General features: G+C 39.0%; 1 protein-coding gene across 18 annotated transcripts in view; it reads right to left on the reverse strand.

The window, feature by feature from the left end:
• The window catches only part of NEK11 (NIMA related kinase 11), a 274,120-nt gene that overhangs the window by 122,580 nt on the left and 127,713 nt on the right, over nucleotides 1-23,827 (reverse strand). The gene's annotated exons all lie outside the window — the stretch shown is intronic.

The following is a 23,827-nucleotide window of genomic DNA, read 5'->3' on the forward strand; positions in this document are numbered from 1 at the left end:
AGGAGGAGAAAGGAACAACAGAGGATGAGATGGCAGGATGGCATCACCGACTTGATGGGCATGAGTTTGAGTAAACTCCGGGAGTTGGTGATGGACAGGGAGGCCTGGCGTGCTGCAATTCATGGGGTCACAAAGAGTCAGACATGACTGAGCGACTGAACTGACTGACTGACATAGAGTATCAAGTCGCCTGCATGTCACTATAGTGTCATTCTGACAATTTTACCTCTTCCCTTCTGATTCAGATAGCTTTGTTTCTTCTTGTCTGGTTGTTATAACTAGAACTTTTATATTGAATAGAAGTAGTGAGAGGGGGCATCCTCATCTTATTCCAGAATTTAGTGGGAAGGCTTTTAGCTTTTCACCATTGGGTATTATACCAGCTGTGAGTCTGTCATAAATGGCTTTTATTATGTTGAGAATTGTCCCTCTATGCCCAATTTGGTGATAGTTTTTATCAGGAATGGATGTTTAATTCTATCAAATGCTTTTTATGCATATATTGAGATGATCTTCTGGTTTTGGTCTTCTTGTGTTGATGTGGTGTATCACATTCATTGATCTGCATACATTAAGCTATCCTTGCAATCCTGAAATAAAGTCAACTTGATCATAATGTGGTTTATGATCCATTTTATGTATTGTTGGATTTGGTTTGCTAATATTTTGTTGAGGATTTTTGCATTTACATCCATCAAAGATGTGAGTATGAGTGCACGCATGTTCAGTCACTCAGTCATGTCTGATTCTTTGTGACCCCATGGACTGTAGCCCACCAGGCTTCTTTGTCCATGGGGTTCTCCAGGCAAGAATATTGGAGTGGGTTTCCATGGTCTCCTCATCTATCAAAGATATTAGGCTGTAATTTATTTTTAAATGTGTTGGTCTGGTTTTTGTATCAGGGTAAGAGTGGCTTCACAGAACAACTTTGGGAGTATTCCCTCCTCTTCAATCTTTTAAAATAGTTTAATAAGAATAGGTATAAGTTCTTTCTTATATTTTTGGTAAAATACACCAGAGAAGTTATCCAGTCCTGGATTTTTGCTTGTAGGGAGTTTTGTTTTTTGACTTTTGTCAGCCGTGCTGCATGGCCATTGGGATGGGATCTCAGTTCCATGAACAGGGATTGAACCCAGGCCATAGCAGTAAAAGCCTGGAATCCTAACCACTAAGCCACCAGGGAACTCCCTTTTCAGGGAGTTTTGTTTTGTTTTTTTACAGATTCCATTTCACCTCTAGTGATTGGTCTGTTCAAATTAGCCATTGCTTCTTGACTCAGTTTTGGTGGGCTATAGGTTCCTTGAAACTTTTCCATTCCTTCTAGGTTATCCAATTTGTTGGCATAAAACTATTTTCTTACAATTTTTAAAATTTCTGCAGTACTGGTCATTTTCCCCCTTTCATTTCTTATTTTCTTTATTTGGGTCCTCTCTCTCTTCTTGGTGAGCCTGGTTAGAGGTCTGTTGATTTTGTTTATCCTTTCAAAAAGCCAGTTCTTGGTGTTATTGATCTTTTCTATTTTTTTATCTCTCTTTTATTTACTTCCTCTCTGATCTTTATTATTTCCTTCCTTCTTCTGATTTTCTTCTTTTACTAATTCTTTTAGGTGGTGGGTTAGGTTGTTTGTTGGAGATACTTCTTACTTATGAGGAGGGCCTGTCTTGCTATGAACTTCCCTCTTAGAGGACTGCTTTTGCTGCATCCCTGGTGGCTCAGATGGTAAAGTGTCTGCCCACAATGTGGGAGAACTGGGTTTAATCCCTGGGTCAGGAAGATCCCCTGGAGAAGGAAATGGCAACCCACTCTAGTACTCTTGGCTGGAAAATCCCATGGACAGAGGATCCTGGTAGGTTACAGTCCATTGGGTCACAAAGAGTTGGACATAACTGAGTGACTTCACTTTCACTTTCATAGATTTTATAAGTTGCATTTTCTTTGTTGTTGTTTTGAAGTATTTTCTGCTTTCCTTTTTTATTTGTTGACCCACTGATTTTTTGAGTGAGGGAAAGTCACTCAGTCGTCTATAACTTTTTGTGACCCCATGGACTAGAGCCCACCAAGCTTCTCTGTCTATGGAGTTCTCCAGGCAAGAATACTGGAGTGGGTTGCCATCTCCTTCTCCAGGGTATCTTCCTAACTCAGAGATCGAAACCAGTCTCCCATATTGCAAGTAGAATCTTTATGGACTGAGTCACCAAGGAACCTTGGTTTTTCACTAGCATGTTATTTAGTCTCCATGTAGTTCCCCGCCCCATTTTTCTTTCTGCGATTGAGTTCTAGTTTCATAGCATTACGGTCAGAAAAGATGATTGAAATAATTTTTATCTTCATTGACATCAGTGCAGTGTGAAAGTCTCCTACTATTATTGTATTTCTGTCAATGTCTCCCTTTATGTCTGTTAGTATTTGTTTTATTTATTTAGGTGCTCATACCTTGCTCATTTTTCTATTGGGTTATTTTTCTTTTTATTATTGATTTATAAATGGAAACATAGACATCATATATATTATATATTAAAAAATATATATTAAATATATTAATTATATTATTGATATAATTATATTATATATTAATTATATAAAATAATATTTAATTTAATAATTAAATTATTAATATATATAATTATATATAAATAAAATATATAATTAATTAAATAATAATTAAATATATTAATATTAAATATATAAAATATATATTAAAAATATATTATATATTATAAACATTATAAGAATTATAAATAATTTGTTATTTCTCACTTGCCTTTTAATTTTGTTTATTATGGCTTTTTTTACCTAGAATTTTGTTTGTTTGTTTTTATATAGGCAAATCTATATGTTTTTTATGCCTTCTGGGTTTATTTTATAATTATCAGAAATGTCTTACTCCAAGATTATGAACTGATTCTTCAATATGTTTTTTGATTAATGTTATGACCAACCTAGACAGCATATTAAAAAGCAGAGAGACATTACTTTGCCAACAAAGGTCCGTCTAGTCAAAGCTATGGTTTTTCCAGTAGTTATGTATGGATGTGAGAGTTGGACTATAAAGAAAGCTGAGCGCCAAATAATTGATGCTTTTTTTTTTTTTTTTTGAATAATAAGCATCCCTTTATTTGCTGATGCCATTACAAAAACCAATTACATTAGCAACAAAAAGTGTTTTCTTGAGTTGAAGTCAGAGGCAGTTACTCCCCAAAATGTTAAGTAAAACAGTGTACAACATCAGTATTAAAATGTTAAATTTTACATTGTCTTTACCACTTTTGATCTTCTGAACAAGAATTGATGCTTTTGAACTGTGTATTGGAGAAGACTCTTGAGAGTCTCTTGGACCGCAAGGAGATCCAACCAGTCCATCCTAAGGAAATCAGGCCTGAATATTCATTGGAAGGACTGATGTTGAAGCTGTAACTCCAGTACTTTGGCCACCTGATGCAAAGAACTGACTCAATTGAAAAGACCCTGATGCTGGGAAAGATTGAGGGCAGGAGGAGAAGGGGACAACAGAGGATGAGATGGTTGGATGGCATCACCGACTCGATGGACATGAGTTTGAGTAAACTCCGGGAGTTGGTGATGGACAGGGAGGCCTGGCATGCTGCAGTCATGGGGTCATAAAGAGTTGGATACGACTGAGCAACTGAACTGAACTGAGTGTTTTATACATTTAAAAACTGAATCCACTATAACTCATTTTTGTGTTATTTTATGACAGGAATCTAATTTTATCAAACATGCAAAATTATTTTAGGCCACTTACAGAAATATATTTTTTTCTTCACTAAATAAAGCAATGCCATTTTCATATATTAAATTCACATCATTTCAACTTACAAAAGGCCTTCAATATATTACCTCATATAATAGTCACTATATGAAATGTGTTCCCATTCATTCACTAAGAAAAGATTTACTAAGCACATTTTACACATGTAGGGAAACACACCAGTTTATTGTAAAAGGATATGATAAATGATAGAGAGGAACATGCAGATGGAAGAAACTGTAAGGCAAGGAATATGGGAAGGGACGTAGAGCTTCCATGTCCTCTCTGGGTACCCCACTCTCCCAGCACCTCTGTGTGTTCACCAACTTAAAAGCTCTCTGAACCACATACTTTTGAGATTTTTGGCAGGGAAGGGATTAAGTCCATATTTCTAGCCTCCTTTTCCTCTCTGGACAATGAGAGGTGGAGTTGAAAGTTCTAAGCTTCTAATCATGGTGTGGTCTTTCCAGTGACCCATGCAGGACTCCACCAAGATTCACCTCATTAGAACAAAAGACATTTCTATCTGCCAGGAAATTCCAGGAGATTTAGGAGTTTGGTGTCAGGAACCAGTGTCAAAGAGAAAATATTGGAACAAAAGATATTCCTAGTGTTCTTGTCACTTAGGAAACTGCAAGGGTTTTAGGAGCTCTGTGTCAGAAATTGGGGGCAGAACAATCAATCCTATGTTCTATTCTTTGTGTTTATCTTATACAAAGTTGAGAGGATGCATCCAATTGCATGACTCTACATAGGATGAAATTTTCTTAGAGAAACAAAAAGAGAAAGTATATTTTATATATTATAATTCATTGTGGTCTCTCCTACATAAACATTTAAAGCATAAGCAAAATTCACAGTTAAAATGGTGAGACAATTTATACGATGTTTTACAATGCAAATAGCATAAGCATTATATTGCTTCACTCAATAAATGAAAATGATTATTTTAAACAAAGGGGAAGGGTAATATGATTAGCGTTAAAGTGAAAAAATATTATGCATTTCTGATTTAGAATCTGAATAGGGTCCTACTGGAAAGCCCCAAGGAAACTTATAGGATCCAATAAATATTGACAATGGATGAGGTGCATATATAGAAATGCAAATTTGGAGCCAGCAGTGCCTTTGTTGTGCATTCAACTAGAAAACTAGAATTGTATTTATTCCATCAATACATTAAGTACCTTTGTCAAATGCATCTAATTTTTCACAAGCCATTTAACTAAAAATAATCTTATATCTTCCCGAAGGTAAAACAAAATAGAAATGTATTCGTTTAAGAATATAGCTAGATAAATTAAAACAGAGATCCCTATACATGTAATTTATCAACAGTGACATAGAAAAATTCATCAAAAGACAAGCTGCAAAAATCCATGCCACCAGGGAAAGAGCATGGTTTACCATCACCATAACTCCCTGTGTCTGAAGGTTTTATCTCCATGACGATGAGAGCCAGAAATCAACCTGCTCTAAAGCATTGACTGCATTATGCTGATGCTACAGCTCTCTAAGGACTATTTTTCTGAAAAGTTGAAGAGTAACACAAAATAATTAATCAGATGATTTGCATCATATTTGGGATTTTTCAGTGATGAAAAACTGTTTGCATAGAGAATGCAGGAGCCCAGAGTTTGGGTGACTGATTTAGAAACTCCCAGGTTCTTTGGAGGAAATATGTAGTGAGTGAATGTGTTGCACAATTAACCCTGCAGGAGGCCCCTCAAACAGTTTCAAGATCTTGCATCCACTTAGTACATAAAATGATGTCAATTAACGCATAAAAGTGCATCATCTCAGTAAGACTGCAGATTTTTATGACTATTACAATAACACTGGCAGCATTACTTTTGCTTATTAATGATCTCACACCCATGAAATTCAAATAGAGCTTTTACCTTAGAGCACCTTATTCATGAAAAGGTCTCCTGCTGCTTAACTATCTTTTTTTCTAGCTTATTAAAAAATTATTTAATAGGGCAGTACAACTGGAGAAATTATTCAAGAGACCCAGGAATATTTAATGCTGGCTCTTTCAGTGTCTCCTTTCATGCCCAGAGGAACAGCTCTCAGAGTGGTCAAGGGACTCTGGGAGTACCTGAGACACTTTCAAGGGATTCCAGAACTAACTTCATAACAATAGAAAGATGTTATTTTCCTTTTTCATTCTAATACACTCAGGTGTACACAGTGGAGTCTTTTAGACACTATGTGACATGTAACATCACCATAGTCTAAATGCAAAACAGATATGAAAATCCAGCAAAGGTTCATATAGTCAAATCTATGGTTTTTCCAGTAGTCATGTATGGATGTGAGAATTGGACCATCAACAAGGCTGAGCGCCAAATTGAGGCATTGATGCTTTTGAACTGTGGTGCTGCAGAAGACTCTTGAGAGTCCCTTGGACTGCAAGGAGATCAAACCAGTCAATCCTAAAAGTAATCAACCCTGAATATTCATTGGAAGGACTGATGCTGAAGCATAAAGTCCAATACTTTGGCCACCTGATGCGAAGAGCAAACTCATTAGAAAAGACCCTGATGCTGGGAGAGATTGAAGGCGGGAAGAGAAGGGGATGACAGAGGATGAGATGGTTGGATAGCATCACCGACTCAATGGACACGAGTTTGAGCAAGCTCCAGGAGTTGATGATGGACAGGGAAGCCTGGTGAGCTGGTGAGCTGAAGTCCATGGGGTTGCAGAGTTGGACACAACTGAGCAACTGAATTGAACTGAGGTTTATTAAATAGCTGACTGTGCCTACTCTTTTTTTCATCATCACTGAGAACAAACTCTCAAAACAGGTGATGGGTAGAAAGGGCTTCTACATCAGGCAAAATTAATGTCAAATTCTGGTTTTCTTATTACTGGCTGTGTGATTTCGTGTGAATCATTTAACTTCTTTGAACATTAGTCACCTCATCTAAAAGAGAGATGATATTATCAAACTATTTCCCTCAAGAAATTTGGTAATTACAAAATAAAAAATGTTGTATATTTATAGGGAGACACCACCTCTGCAAGAAAGATATCACCTCATTCAAGTGATCAGGGTGACACATATCACATACTCTCAGTTCTGTTCAGTCGCTCAGTCATGTCCGACTCTGTGACCCCATGGACTACAGCATGCCATGCTTCCCTGTCCTTCACCATCTGCCAAGCTTGTTCAAACTCATGTCCATCAAGTTGGTGATGCCATCCAGCCATCTCACCCTCTGTTGTCCCCTTCTCCTCCTGCCTTCAACCTTTCCCAGCATCAGGGTCTTTTCCAATGAGTCAGTTCTTCACATCAGGCAGCCAAAGTATTGGAGTTTCAGCTTCAACATCAGTCCTTCCAATGAACACTCAGAACTGATCTCCTTTAGAAAGTACTGGTTTGATCTCCTTGCAGTCCAAGGGACTCTCAAGAGTCTTCTCCAACACCACAGTTAAAAAGCATCAATTCTTCAGTGCTCAGCTTTCTTTATAGTCCAACTCTCACATCCATACATGACTACTGGAAAAACCATAGCTTTGATTAGATGGACCTTTGCTGGCAAAGTAATATCTCTGCTTTTTAATATGCTGTCTAGGTTGGTCATAGCTTGTCATCTAAGAAGCAAGCATCTTTTAATTTCATGGCTGCTGTCACCATCTGCAGTGAAAAATTTTGGAGCCCCCCAAAATAAAATCTATCACTCTTTCCATTGTTTCCCCATCTATTTGCCATGAAGTGATGGGACGAGATGGCATGATCTACATTTTCTGAATGTTGAGTTTTAATCCAACTTTTTCACTCTCCTTTCACTTTCATCAAGAGGCTCTTTAGTTCTTTGCTTTCTGCCATAAGGGTGGTATCATTTGTGTATCTGCATTATTGATATTATTGATATCAATATTATCATATTGATATACTATTTCATTGGTATATTATTGATATAATATACATGTTATATATATTACATATCAATATATAATATTGATATATTATTGATATTTCTCCCAGCATTCTCACATACTCTACCTGATGTGATATAGTGAGGACATATCACTTCTGTGCCAGTCTTGACTAGAATAAGTAACCTCTACCTAACTCAGAAGTATCAGACAAACCCACAGTAAGAGACATGCTACAAAGTAAGTGAACATTATTTACAAAAGCGCCAAGATCAGGAAAGAGGATGATGAACTCAGGGCTGTTACAGATAGGGGGAGAGGAAGGAGACACAACAATAAACACAGTATGGATGCTGGACTGGACCTTGAAATGGCAAAGGGACCTTTGGGGAAGGGACTGATAAACTAGAATAAGATTTGTATTTAGTTAACAGTGTCGTTACTTTTCTGGGCTTTGATTACTGTACTTTGGTTAAGATGTTAACACCTTAAGAAGCTAAGTGAAGGGTATATAGAAACTCACTGTACTAGTTTTTGCAAGTTTTCTGTATGTCTAAAATTATTTGAAAATAAAAATTTAAAGAGTAAATTAATCAAATGGAGGCAATCATGTCTTCCATTCAGCACTATATGAGGTTTAGAGGTAACCTGTGTAAAATGTTTTCTGCCATACCTTGCTTATAAATGCAAGCTTCTGTTTTCATTCTTTTTGTTGTATACGCTTTATATTTTTCCCCATGACAATTCATCTTTATTTTTTTAGCATTTTTGAAAGCTGGTCGGGTAGTACTGAATTAATTTAGCTTTTGCTTTTCTGTAAAGCTTTTGATTTGTCCATCAAATGTGAATGAGAGCCTCACTGGGTAATCTTGGTTGTAGGTTCTTCCCTTTCATTACTTTAAATATATTGTGCCATGCCATTCTGGCCTGCAGAGTTTCTGCTGAGAAATCAGCTGATAAATTTATGGGAGTTCCCTTTTATGTTGTTTCTTTTAATATTTTTCTTTGTCTTTAATTTTTGTCAATTTGATTACCACATGTCTTGATGTGTTCCTCCTTAGGTTTATCTGCCTGGGACTCTCTTTTGCTTCTTGGACTTGGGTGACTGTTTCCTTTCCCATGTTGGTGAAGTTTTCAGCAATTATCTCTTCAAATATTTTCTCAGGTCCTTTCTCTCTCTTCTCCTTCTAGGAATGCTTTAATGCGAATGTTGGTGCATTTAATGTTGTCCCAGAGGTCCCTTAGACTATCTTCATTTCTTGTCATTCCTTTTTTTTCTGTTCTGCAGCAGTGATTTCCACCATTCTGTCTTCTAGGTTATTCTGCCTCAGTTATTCTGCTATTGATTCCTTCTAGTGTATTCTTCATTTCAGTTATTGTATTGTTAATGTTTGTTCTCTAGTTCTAGGTCTTCGTTAAATGTTTCTTGTATCTTCTTAATCTGTGCCTCCATTCTTTTCCTAAGATGTTCGATCATCTTCACTATCATTATTCTGAATTCTTTCTTTTCTATTTTTGGTAGGCTGCCTAGTCTCACTTCCTTTAGTTGTTTTTCTGGGGTTTTATCTAGTTCATTTATCTGGGACATATTCCTCTGGAATCTCATTTTGTCTAACTTTCTGTGACTATGGTTTCTGTTCCATCGGCTGCAGGATCATAGGTCTTCTTGCTTCTGCTATCTGCCCTTTAATGAATGAGGCTAAGAGGCTTGTGCAGGCCTCCTAATGGGAGAGGCTGGTTCCTGCCTAGTGGTAGGTAAAGCTGAGTCTTGTGCCTCTGGTAGGTAGGGCTGTGCTCAGGAAAATTTTAAGCAGCCTGTCTGCTGATGGGTGGGGCTGCGTTCCTGCCTTGTTGGTTGCTTGGCCTGAGGCATCCCAGCACTGGAGCCTATAGGCTGTAGGGTAGAGCTAATGGCAGCCTCTGGGAGGTCTCATGCCAATGAATACTCCCAGATCTGCTCCTGCCAGTGTCTTTGTCCCTGCAGTAAGCCACAGCTGCACCCCCTAGCTTGGCAGGAGACCCTCCAGGACCAGCAGGTAGGTCTTGCTCAGGCTCTTATGTGGTCACTACTTTTTTACCCTGAGTCCTGGCACACACAAGACCTTGTATGCACCCTCAAAAAGTTGAGTTTCTGCTTCCCCCAGCCCTGTGGAATTCCTGGGCTCAAACTCCACTGGTCTTTAAACCTAGATTCTCTAGGGCTCCTCCTCCTATTGCTGGGAAGCCCTATGTGGGGCTCAGAACTTTCACTCCTGTGGCAGAACTTCTGTGGTATAATTGTTTTCCAGTTTGTGGGTCACCCATATGAGTATGGGATTTGTTTTTATCATGATTGTGCCCCTTCTACCATCCAGTGGCTTCTTCTTTGCCTTTGAATGTAGGGTATATTTTTGGGTAGGTTCCATAAAATTTTTGTCAATGGTTTTTCAGTGATTTGTTGTGCTTTTTGTGTTTATATAACAAGGGATGAGCTCATACCCTTCTACTCTGCCATCTTGAGCTAATTGCCTTTTTTTTAAATTTATTTTATATTGGAGTACAGTTAATGTACAGTATTGCATTTATTTTATATTGGAGTATAGTTAATGTCCAGGTGTACAGCAAAACAATTTAGTTACACACACATAATACATATACATTTATATATATTCTTTTCCAGATTATTTTCTTATATAGATTATTACAGACTGTTGAGTAGAGTTCCCTGTGCTATTAAGAGCTACTGCTCCTTCTTGATTATCTATTTTATATGTAGTAGTGTGTATATGTGAATCCCAACCTCCTAATTTGTCTCCCCCAACTCTTTTCCTCTCTGGTAAGATTGTTCTCTAAGCCTGTTAGTCTGTTTCTATTTTGTAAATAAATTCATTTGTATCATTTTTTTAGATTCCACGTATACATGATATTATAAATATCATGATATTTGTCTTTTTCTTTCTGACTTACTTTACTATAATAGTATAATAATCTCTAGGTTTATCTACGTTACTACAAATGGCATCATTCCATTCTTTTTCATGGCTGAGTAAAGTTCCATTGTATATATATGCCACATCTTCTTTATCCATTCATCTGTTGATGAATATTCATGTTGCTTCCATGTCTTGGCTACTGTAAATAGTGCTGCAATAAACACTGGGGTGCACATATCTGTTCAAAGTATAGTTTTCACAGATATATGCCCAGGGGTAGGATTGCTATATCATATGGTAACTCTGTTTTTAGTTTTCTAAGGAACCTCCTTACTGTTCTCCACAGAGGCTGCACCCATTTACATTCCCTCCAACAGGGTAGGAGGGTTCCCTTTTCTCTGTAGTGCTTACTGCTTACAGATTTTTCAATGGTGGCCATTCTGACTTGAATGAGTGATACTTTACTGTAGTTTTGATCTGCATTTCTCTAATAATTAGTGATGTTGAGCATCTTTTCATGTGATTTTTTTGCCATTTGGATGTCTTCTTTGGAGAAGTGTCTATTTAGATATTCTGCCCTTTTTTTGATTGGGTCCTTTGTTTTCTTTTATATTGAGCTGCATGAGCAGCCCATTTGGAAAGTCTGGACTCAGAACACATGTGAGCAAGCGCACCTTGACTTGAGGAGCAAAGTGGCCTCCTCAGCCTCCTGTGCATGAGGCAGCCTGACACAGACTATTAAGACCTGCTCCCTCCTGAGCGTGGACAAGCCTCGGTCTCAGTCTCTCAGATGGAGGGTCACAGTCAGCCTGCCTTCCCTTCTGTTCGAGTCGCCATTCCAAACCTCCCACTCTCTGATATGATAAACAACATCACAGGTGTAGCCAGCTCTAGGGCAGGCCCTAGGTGTAAGCAACCCTGGCCCTCTAACCACAGCTCCTGTTTTACTCTCCCACTTAAAAAGAGAATTGAGAATTGTATTATTACTAGGAAAATCTAGAATTTTTATTTTAAGAAAATATAAAAATCTCAGAAAGTTTCTGAAGATATTTTTGAATTTATATCGGAATTTAAAATTTCTGAAGATATATTCTGAAAATTTCTGAAGATACAGTTGTTTATGACATACAATAGTCAAAAAACACTGTTTTAAACAAGCTACTATGTCACTTCTAGGACATACATGCCCTTCTTTAAAATAAATATGACTTGCCTATATCACCAGATTTGTGGTAAGAATCAAATGATTGAATCAAATGATTTAACTAGCACATAAAGGGCTTCCCTGGTGGTTCAGTCAGTAAAAAATCCTACTGCAATGCAGGAGACTGTCTGAAATGCAAGAGACCTGGGTTCAATCCCTAGGTCAGGAAGATCCCCTGGAGAAGGATATGGCAAGCCACTCCAGTATTTTTGCTTGGGATAAACCATGAACAGAGGAGCCTGGCGAGCTACAGTCCATGGGATTGAGTCAGACATGACTTAGCAACAAAACCACCACCACGACCACCATGAACATAAAATCATATCAGGAATATTCTGATTCCACTGTAGCCCTAGGAGAGGCAAAATCATACATTTGTTTGAAATAAGCATAGACTTTCCCCTAACTTAGCAATCTATACTTTGGAAAAGTGGCCTGCTGAAATTCCTTTATATCCTAACTAAAGGAGAAAATAACAGAATTCAGGGCAACTTGTCTAAAACCAGGAGGTCACTCATCACACAGCCTCTGAGGTAGAGTACAGAACAAATCCCTGTGATTCAGAAAAGCTCCTTCATTTCATTATAAACCAGAGCAGAAAGTTCCATTAAAATAACTGCATGCATTACTTGAATATTTCCATTGCAAAAGTCATAGTTATGACTGCCGAGTTCTTTATTTTAATCTACTGAGTTTGGCCTAAATCCCAAATGAGACTACAGTGGAAAAATGAATGTATATTCTTGCCCTTATTACACTCCTTAGCACAAAATGTTTTTACATTTATAATGTTTTTAGAGAAAATAGCTGGATATTTTAGCTGCTAGCTTACAGGCTGAGGATGGCTGGCAAAGGAGCATGTTTTAAAGCAGGAACTTTGTCCCAGGTTCTGCGGCTGGGTATAACAATGGCACCCTTGACGCAAAAACAGAACATGTGTATCTGCAGAGACTCGGCTTTGGTTCTGGGGGCTGGTTCTGGTTCTTGTCTATGGTCTTGACAAAGAAGGCAATTTTTCTTGGTGCTAAAATAATTGGCCCAGATGAGCATAATTAAGACCATAATTGGACAGGGGAACTAATGAGCCTAAGTGATTTCTACATTTCCCATATGCAAAAACTAGAGCAAAAAAAGTAATGTATTCCAAATCATACTTAATTTAATAGAGTGAAGATGCTTATAAAACTATAATCAGAAGGTCTCCTGGGTGGTTAAAAACTGATGAGATATAGTTGGTTATCTCATTACCAACTGTAAAGGTTTTATGTGGAAGTTGAGAAAATACTGCAACTTGCTTTGACATTGTATTTTTTCAGTAAGAGATTGTTGTATGTTTCCTGTTTTCTGTACTATGCTAAGTTCTTTGTATATCATCTAATTTATTCCTCATTAACCCCAGAAGTCCAGGTATTACTATTACACCCATTATATGGATGAGAAAACCAAGGCTGGGAAGTATACATTTTTTTTGCCCAAGTTCACACAGCTGGTAAATGGAAGAATTGGAGAAAAGATAAATTCTGGCTCCAAACTTCTTTCAACTCATGGCTTCCAGTCTAGTGGAGTTTTGTGAAATGTCTGTGGTTATTCCAGAAGTTTCAGTCATTCTTACTTTTAACATACTGGGGATAAGGTTATTTGAAGTTAGATAAAAATATTGAATTACAGACTTTATCCCAATCTGCTTTTTTTTCATCAAGCAGATGGGTGACTCAGATGAACCATTGTGGCATCTACAGAGGGTGCCTCCCAGCTCTCCTCCCACAAACTTCCTGCTGAGCAGCAGGGCAAGCAGGGAGCTGCCAGTTATCAACCGCAGCATCCTGCAGACCTGCTGAGCACTGGAGCTAGCGGCGATGGTGGGACAGGGTCCTCTGGGAAGCAGACACTGAGACTGAGAAGTACAAGAGATGTACTGAGGGAAATCAAAGACTTCCCATAGAGGAATCTTTTGTTGGGCAGGAATGCTGTGCCCCACCATAGTCCACAGACCATGCTTAAATAGCAAGGGACCGGCTTACTGGCTCTCAGCTGAGGGGCTGTGACACACTCCTGTATGTGAATGCCTCTCAGGGATATCATCACATGTGAATCAATGAATACTGTCAATACAGTGGGAAATATATATACTCCCACAAGGATACCTACTAGGTAGAATCTGGAGCAGAGATCAACAAAATGTAAATGTGATTTATCAAGTAAAAAGCGGGAAGTGCAGTATCGAATGATATCAGGATGGCGTCAAAGAATGCCAGTGCTCCCAGGAGCATAAATGTGGACCTATGAACATACCTGCACGCCCAGGGCACTGGCTCCTCAGAAAAGACACAAAGCCACATTTTAGGCATTTAAAATTTTCCCCAGACCTGCTTTTTCTTAACCAGTAGTCACCTTCTAGCCCTCTCAAGTACATTACTAAAATCTCTCATTCAGGGGACCATAAACCCACAACAGTTAGTTTTGTTCAAAATGTCTAATTCCACAAATAAAGGGAGGCCTTTACAACTAGAGACCACATGTTCATAAGCAATTGCTTGTGCAAACTGTCAAATTATACCTTAAAATGGGGTTGGGGAGGTGGAAGTATAGAGAAAGAGGGGGGTTAATTTAATTCTAAGCTGCTTTAAGCCAGGAAAACAGGTCATGTGGAGTTAAGCTGGGGAGAGGAGTTGGGTTTGCTCATTATTCCTAGATTCAAAAGAAAAAATTAATCTGAGATATAAGAGAGTAAAGTCATTTTGATCTCTACAACCCCAAATGTCCAGGTGCAAAATGTATTGAAAGATAACAGGCATCTTACACTCATCTACAACTCTGTACTTAGCTAGCTAATCTTTAATAGTCAGAAGAAATGCCCATTAATAATTTAAAGGAGTTATGCCAGAAAAAGAAACCCAAATAAGTCCAGAATCAGCAGGAAAGGATGGTCAAGGTCAGCTGTAAAGTGGGGCATGTAGGATCACACTACACCTTCATGATTCGTATGAAACACATTCTGATGGTGTGGATGCCAAAGCACAGATTGGCAAGAGGAATTTATGAAGGCTCCATCCTGCAGCCTCAGAGACGATTCCAGCTGAGAATCTGTAAAAGCTGACAATATCACAAACATTCTGAAGGCTAACAGAAAAATGGATTTTTAAAGAGTAAGTCAAATTCCTCTTAGTGCTCACACACAGACATACTACTCTGCAACAAAACAATCATTTTGGATATTTTTTATAGGTGTCTTATTTTTCTATTTTGAATTTTTTAGAAGCAAGAGAAAAAGAGAAATCAGTGGAAAATGCTGTTAGTCATGAGTGACAGAAGGAATTACTACTGCAGTTCCTTAACAGAAAGGTTTTGTTATTACTGGGTTTGTTTGTTTTTTTTTTCTGGAAATATGTTATTTCACTTGAAAAAAGTGCAAGTTTGACAAGTAAAGCTAAAGCTGATACTGAGGAGGCTCTCACTGCCACACAACAGGACAGAGAGTCTCTTTACAAAGATCAAAGAGGACAAATTTAAATGCCTATTACAAATATCTAAATTAAAGTCTGGCCTAAACACCAAAGCAGAAGACTTCAATCACTTCAACAAAAAAATTAGTGAGTCAAAGATGCTCATCAGACTGGAAGTAAGCCCTGTCCAATATTGCTAGGTTTGTTTTCTATGGCCTCTTAGCTTCCTTTCGTCATCATGGTGATGCTGTCCAGGTGGTGGATACAGGACCCCTGAGCACAACTGTGAAATTGCATACAAGAAAAAAAATTTCATTTATAAAAGGAAAGCCATACCATAGTATAATCCTTCCTGGTGGCTCAGACGGTAAAGTGTCTGCCTGCAATGAGGGAGACCTGGGTTCTATTCCTGGGTTGGGAAGATCCCCCGGGGAAGGAAATGGCAATCCACTCCAGCACTTTTGCCTGGAAAATCCCATGGACGGAGGAGCCTGATAGGCTACGGTCCGTGGGGTCGAAAAGAGTCGGACATGACTGAGCGACTTCACTTTCACATACCATAGTATGCCCAAAACGCTATCTGAAGCACACATTATACAAGGTTTTAGTCTATATTTTTTCTATTCTACCTTAAAGCTATGATGGATGCTTAATTTTCTGCTTAATTGATTCATTCCAAACCTGAACCATGCTACAGGAAATGAGGTCACTTAAAGATGTTCTCTGTGTGGGAATTCCTTGGCAGTCGAATGACTAAGACGTTGTGCTTCCACAGAGGAGGTATGGGTTCAATCTCAGGTCAGTACTACGATCTTGCTTGCCACACTGTATGGCCAAGAAAAAACCTCTTTGCTCTACCAGCAGAGCCCTTAGTTTAATAACTACTGGGCTTCTCTGGTGGCTTAGTTAGTAAAGAATCTGCCTGTAATGCAGGAGACCCAGGTTCAACACGTGGGTCAGGAAGATCCTCCAGAGAAGGAAATGGCTACCCATTCCAGTATTCTTGCCTGGGAAATCCCACAGACAGAGGAGCCTGGTGGGCTACAGTCCACCGGATCACAAAGAGTCAGACACGACTGAGTGACTAACACACAAATTATGCTTAGCTAAGGGGTTCAGTTCAGTTCAGTTTCTCAGTTGTGGCCAACTCTTTGTGACCCCATGCACTGCAGCATGCCAGACTCCCCTGTCTATCACCAACTCCCAGAGCTTACTCAAACATGTGCATCGAGTTGGTAGTGCCATCCAACAATCTCATCCTCTGTCCTCCCCTTCTCCCGCCTTCAATCTTTCCCAGGATCAGGGTCTTTTCCAAAGTAAAATAAGTTTTTCGCATCAGGTGGCCAAAGTATTGGAGTATCAGCTTCAACATCAGTTCTTCCAATGAATATTCAGGACTGATTTCCTTTAGGATGAACTGGTTGGATCTTCTTGCAGTCCAGGGGACTCTCAAGAGTTTTCTCCAACACCACAGTTCAAAAGCATCAATTCTTCAGCACTCAGCTTTCTTTACGGTTCAACTCACATCCATACATGACTACTGGAAAAACTATAGCTTTGACTAGATGGACCTTTGTTGCCAAAGTAATGTCTCTGTTTTTTTATATGCTGCCTAGGTTGGTCATAACTTTTCTTCCAAGGAGCAAGCATCTTTTAATTTCATGGCTGCAGTCACCATCTGCCATGATTTTAGAGCCCAAGAAAATAAAGTCTGACACTGTTTCTATCATTTCCCCATCTTTTTGCCATGAAGTGATGGGACTGGATGCCATGATCTTCATTTTTTGAATATTGAGTTTTAAACTAACATTTTCACTCTCCTCTTTCACTTTCATTAAGAGACTCTTTAGTTTCTCTTTGCTTTCTGCCATAAGGGTGGTGTCATCTGCATATCTGAGATTATTGATATTTCTCCCCATAATCTTGATCCCAGATTGTCCTTCATCCAGCCCTGAATTTTGCATGATGTACTCTGCATATAAGTCAAACAAACAGGGTGAAAATATACAGCCTTGACGTACTCCTTTCCCGATTTGGAACCAGTCTGTTTTTCCATGTCCAGTTCTAACTGTTGCTCCTTGACCTGCATACAGATTTCACAGGAGGCAGGTAAGGTGGTCTGGTATTCCTATCTCTTTAAGAATTTTCCAGTTTGTTGTGATACACACAGCCAAAGACTTTGGTGTAATCAATAAAGCAGAAGTAGATGTCTTTCTGGTATCCTCTTGCTTTTTCAATGATCCAATGGATGTTGGCAATTTGACCTCTGGTTCCTCTGCCTTTTCTAAAACCAGCTTGAACATCAGGAAGATCATGGTTCACATACTGTTGAAGCCTGGCTTGGAGAACTTTGAGCATTACTTTACTAGCGTGTGAGATGAGTGCAATTGTGCAGTAGTTTGAGTATTCTCTGGCATAGCCTTTCTTTGGGATTGGAATGAAAACTGACCTTTTCCAGTCCAGTGGCCACTGCTGAGTTTTCCAAATTTGCTGGCATATTGAGTGCAGCACTTTCACAGCATCATCTTTTAGGATTTGAAATAGCTCAACTGGAATTCCATCACCTCCACTAGCTTTGTTCATAGTGATGCTTCCTAAGGCCCACTTGACTTCACATTCCAGGATGTCTGGCTCTAAGCACCACTGTGGTTATCTGGGTCGTGAAGATCTTTTTTGTACAGTTCTTCGGTATATTCTTGCCACCTCTTCTTAATCTCTTTTGCTTCTGTTTGGACCATACCATTTCTGTCCTTTATTGAGCCCATCTTTGCATGAAATGTTCCCTTGGTATCTCTAATTTTCTGGAAGAGATCTCTAGTCTTTCCCATTCTATTGCTATCCTCCATTTATTTTAATTGATCACCGCGGAAAGCTTTCTTGTGTCTCCTTGCTATTTTTTGGAACTCTGCATTCAGATAGGTATATCTTTCCTTTTCTCCTTTGCCTTTAGCATCTCTTCTTTTCTCAGCTATTTGTAAGCATTCCTCAGACAGCCATTTTGCCTTTTTGTATTTCTTTTCCTGGGGATGGTCTTGGTCACTGCCTCCTGTACAATGCCATGAACCTCCATTCATAGTTCTTCAGGCAGTCTATCAGATCTAATCCCTTGAATCATTTCTTACTTCCACTGGATAATCATAAGGAATTTTATTAGGTCATATCTGAATGGTCTAGTGGTTTTCCCTACTTTCTTCAATTTAAGTCTGAATTTGGCAATAAGGAGTTCATGATATGAGCCACAGTCAACTCCCGGTCATGTTTTTGCTAACTATATAGAGCTTCTCCATCTTTGGCTGCAAAGAATATAATCAATCTGATTTCGGTGTTGACCATCTGGTGATGTCCATGTATAGAGTTAGTTCTAGAAGGTCTTGTTGATCTTCATAGAACCATTCAACTTCAGTTTCTTCAGTGTTACTGGTTGGGACACAGATTTGGATTACTGTGATAGTCAATGGTTTGCCTTGGAAACGAACAGAGATCATTTTGTTCTTTTTTAGATTGCACCCAAGTACCACATTTCAGACTCTTTTGTTGACTATGAGGGCTACTCCATTTCTTCTAAGGGATATCCACAGTAGTAGATATAATGGTCATCTGAATTAAATTCACCAATTCTAGTCTATTTTAGTTCACTGATTCCTAAAATGTCAATGTTCACTCCTGCCATCTCCTATTTGACCACTTCTAATTTACCAGATAATCATGATGGTGTGATCACTCACTAGAGCCAGACATCCTGGAATGTGAAGTCAAGTGGGCCTTAGAAAGCCCACCTTTGTTCGTTTCACTATGAACAAAGCTAGTGGAGGTGATGGAATTCCAGTTGAGCTATTTCAAATCCTGAAAGATGATGCTGTGAAAGTGCTGCACTCAATATGCCAGCCAATTTGGAAAACTCAGCAGTGGCCACAGGACTGGAAAAGCTCCGTTTTCATTCCAATCCCAAAGAAAGGCAATGCCAAAGAATGTTCAAACTACCACACAATTGCACTCACCTCACACACTGGTAAAGTAATGCTCAAAATTCTCCAAGACAGGATTCAGCAATATGTGAACTATGAACTTCCAGATGTTCAAGCTGGTTTTAGAAAAGGCAGAGGAACCAGAGATCAAATTGCCAACATGCGCCGGATCATCGAAAAAGCAAGAGAGTTCCAGAGAAACATCTATTTCTGCTTTACTGACTATGCCAAAGCCTTTGACTCTGTGGATCACAACAAACTGTGGAAAATTCTGAAAGAGATGGGAATACCAGACCACCTGACCTGCCTCTTGAGAAACCTATATGCAGGTCAGGAAGCAACAGTTAGAACTGGACATGGAACAACAGATTGGTTCTAAATAGGAAAAGGAGTCCGTCAAGGCTGTATATTGTCACCCTGCTTATTTAACTTATATATGCAGAGGACATCATGTGAAATGCCAGGTTGGATGAAGCACAAGCTGGAATCAAGATTTCCAGGAGAAATATCAATAACCTCAGATATGCAGATGACACCACCCTTATGGCATAAAGTGAAGAGGAGCTAAAGAGCCTCTCGATGAAAATGAAAGAGGAGAGTGAAAACGTTGGCTTAAAGTTCAATATTTAGAAAACTAAGATCATTGCATCTGGTCCCGTCACTTTATGGGAAATAGGTGGGGAAACAGTGGAAACAGTGTCAGACTTTATTTTGAGGGGCTCCAAAATCACTGCAGATGGTGATTGCAGCCATGAAATTAAAAGATGCTTACTTCTTGGTAGGAAAGTTATGACCACAAAACCAATACAATATTGTAAAGTAATTAGCCTCCAATTAAAATAAATAAATAAATAAAAACAATATACAAATAAAGTTGAGCAATATTCAATGAAAAAATAAAATAAAAAGCAGAGACATTACTTTGCCAACAAAGGTCCATCTAGTCAAGGCTATGGTTTTTCCAGTGGTCATGTATGGATGTGAGAGTTGGACTGTGAAGAAACTGAGCGCCGAATAATTGATGCTTTTGAACTGTGGTGTTGGAGAAGACTCTCAAGAGTCCCTTGGACTGCAAGGAGATCCAACCAGTCCATTCTGAAGGAGATCAGTCCTGGGTGTGCATTGGAAGGACCGATGCTAAAGCTGAAAGTCCAATACTTTGGCCACCTCATGCAAAGAGCTGACTCATTGGAAAAGACTCTGATGCTGGGAGGGATTGGGGGCAGGAGGAGAAGGGGATGACAGAGGATGAGATGGCTGGATGGCATCACCGACTTGATGGACATGAGCCTGAGTAAACTCTGGGAGTTGGTGATGGACAGGGAGGCCTGGCATGCTGCGATTCATGAGGTCGCAAAGAGTCGGACATGACTGAGCGAGTGAACTGAACTGAATTTACCTTGATTCATGGACCTAACAATCATGGTTCCTATGTAATATATTGTTTACAGCATTGGACTTTACTTCCATCACCAGTCACATCCACAGTTGGGCACTGTTTTCGCTTTGGGTCCATCTCTTCATTGTTTCTAGAGTTATTTCTCTACTCTTCCTCAGTAGTTAAGGGGTGGATCATGGAATCACATACAGCTTTCCCAGGCAAGGGCATTACTTTGAGAGACCCAAAGGTACTGATTTTCTTTGTAAATAACTGATGTTCTGGGGCTGCATTTTCCTCTTATTTCTATCATGCCTACTTTGGACACACCAGTGAAATAGCTAATAGGGCAAGTGTTATTCTGTATCCACTTCAATTTTTCAAATTCGTATATAATCTTTCAAACTTCAGCCAGAGGTACCTACCCAGCTCATCATGCAGAAGAAACACTCTGAATTATTAAATATGCCTAAGGGTTGGGAGTCAGTACATCTTCATTTGATATTAGATTCATTCTAATTATCCTCTAGAGCTCAGAAAATTAGGGAGTGACTGCAGGTGCCTATTCCTGGGAGTAAATGTGAGAGTCGGTAGCAAACACAAGCGTAACTCAGCAGAATACATGACAAATATGAAGCAGAAGCATCATCAATTTATATTCATCAATCAAGCCTCTAAGACAGAGCTCTGGAAGTGAGAGGACATCTGGGAATGTGGACATGACCTCCAGCACATGGTCATCTTTTCTGAGGGCTGACAAGGCGGGTTTTCGGATACATTTGGAGTCCAGACTGTTACATTTTGTCCTATGATGCCCAGGCTGCTTTTGTAGGTTCCAGGTCCTCTTAGATCTAGTGGTGTGGGTCCCCAACGTCACAACATGAGCCCCGAAATAAAAAAGACTGAGAGAGGAGCCAAAGGATTCCAGCCCTCATCTTCTCGCTTCTTGACAGAAGACTACAAACTCTATTAACATTCCTCGTGGAAGACAATGTTGCTTGGTTGACATTAGAAGAAAACCCCACAATCGTTTTTTGGACTAAGGGCCCTGTGTCCCAAATAACATCCAGAGATCCTCTTGGATGCCTTCTAGCCCCATGATTTCATGCCAGTCTCTCTCAGCCATTCATTAGCTAAAACACAAGCTAACATGAATTACTCAGGTATTCTTTTCTGGATATTTTATCATTTCTACAAAATGTTATCAGTTTTATTGAGGTATAATTTATGGACAATAAAATGCACTCATTTAAATTATAGAGTTCAGTGGCAGGGTGGATGGGCGGGGAGTTTCATAGAGAATGGACATGTATATATGTTTGGTTGAATCCCTTTTCTGTCCAACTGAAACTACCACAACATTGTTAATGGGCTATATTCCAATACAAAATTAAAGCTTAAAAAAAACAGAGTTTAATAAGTTTTGACAAATATATACATCTGGGTTACCATCGCCACAAGAGGTTCCTTGGGTACTTTTGGAGTCAATTTCTAACACCGTGATCCCCAGGCAACCAGTGGCCTCATTTCTGTCACTGCTAGTTCTGGACTTCACAGATATGGAATTATTCAATAGGAATCCTTTTGTCTTTATCTTCTTTCATTCAGCTCAGTGTTAGATATGCACCCAAACTAGTGTATATTGATAGTTTGCTTCTTTTCATTGACGAGTATTACATTGTCTGGATAAACTACAAGTTAGTTTATCTATTCACCTGTTGATTGACACTGGCTTCTACTTTTTGGTACTATAAATACAACTGCTAAGAACATCTGAGTTCATCCTTGTAGACGTGCTTGCATTTCTCTTGGTAACCATCTAGAAGTACAGTTGCAATAAGTAAACATTTTCTTTTAAAAAATAAAAACAATTTTAAAATGTCATTGTCAATCACCTTATTTCCACTTAGACATTTAAAGGGAAGAAATGCTGCCATAAATCATAGGTCAACCTGCAACTAAAAAAGGGCATATGGGCTTCCTATGGGCAAAGTATGAAACTCTTGAGGTCCAAGCTTTCTCTGAGCACAGGGAAGGAGCTCAGAACTGGCTCAAGGAGTGGCTTGAAATTAAGGAAATTAAGTGGCAGCTGGTCAGGCTCTAGGTAGGCAGCCAAAGTGGACAACTGTGCAGCCTCTGCATCATAAGAGCCATGCTGTGGGTGGGGCTGGGGCCCCTGAGTTCCAGGATATTCCAGCTTTGCAAGAAATGCTACTCTGAAACTCAGCTGTTGGTTGCTAAAAATAAGGCTAGAGTGTAATAAAGTTTCTGGCAAGAATTAAAGTGCAAGAATTCATCAGTATTACATACAAGGAGTTAAATGAGGATCATTTCTTCAATGTTCCAGTCATGCTTTTTCATTTGATTATAATGGTTACTCATGACTTCTGCTAAATTAAATCTACCGTAGTCAACTAAACACATATCAGAGGTAAATAATGCATCACCCTGTCCTGTTTCTCTGCAACAAACTCCTCAATTCCAGAAGGAATTTCCTAATTCAACATCAAAGACTGATTAAACATTTGGTAAAGGAGCTTAAAACATGATTGTGTGATTTTATTTTACATATAAAAACCAGATAAAAAATAAATAAAAACGTCCTCTGGGTGCTTAAAGTTTGTAGTCAAATCTTCTAAAAGGCAGAGAATGGGAGAAATAATGAACCACTTCAGAGTTCATGAAAAAATTAAAATCTCCTGTCTCAAAATTTTACAATTAAGCTATGAGGTCACTAATCATCCTGCAGTTACTAACCAGTCATCAAGCCAAGGGCTACATGTTCATAGTCCTTCATAGTCTCCCTTTTCAATTTAATATTTAAGAAAGAAAAGAAATTAGAAAATACAAATTTACAGAGAAGAAAAAATAAGGGAAATTTTATAAATATTTTCCAAGGCATTTGGCCAAACTAAAACTACTCTGTGTTTTTGGCTCTCACAGCTTATAATGGGGACTTAAATAGTGTTTCCTTACGACATGGACAAGGTGGGCAAAGAAGTGAATTGGCCTATTTTCAGTTTGGTTGGTAACTCAACACACGGTCTGCCATAGCAGAACCTCCTGACAGAGGACAAAGCGTGAGGCACGGAGGCTGCCAGCCCAAAGAGTCCTGGAAGCGCTGTGGTCTGAGCTAGCTTAGAAGTAACGCGCACTGGAAGCAGGAACTCTGGAGTCCTTGAGCACATTAATTACTGTCTTTGGTTTCTCGTTTGTGAAATGAATAATAGGTACCTTTCCTATCTGAATTCCGGAGGCTGGGCCCAGGCCT

This window comes from Bos indicus, chromosome 1 (genome assembly GCF_029378745.1).
Source record: "Bos indicus isolate NIAB-ARS_2022 breed Sahiwal x Tharparkar chromosome 1, NIAB-ARS_B.indTharparkar_mat_pri_1.0, whole genome shotgun sequence".
NCBI lineage: Eukaryota > Metazoa > Chordata > Mammalia > Artiodactyla > Bovidae > Bos > Bos indicus.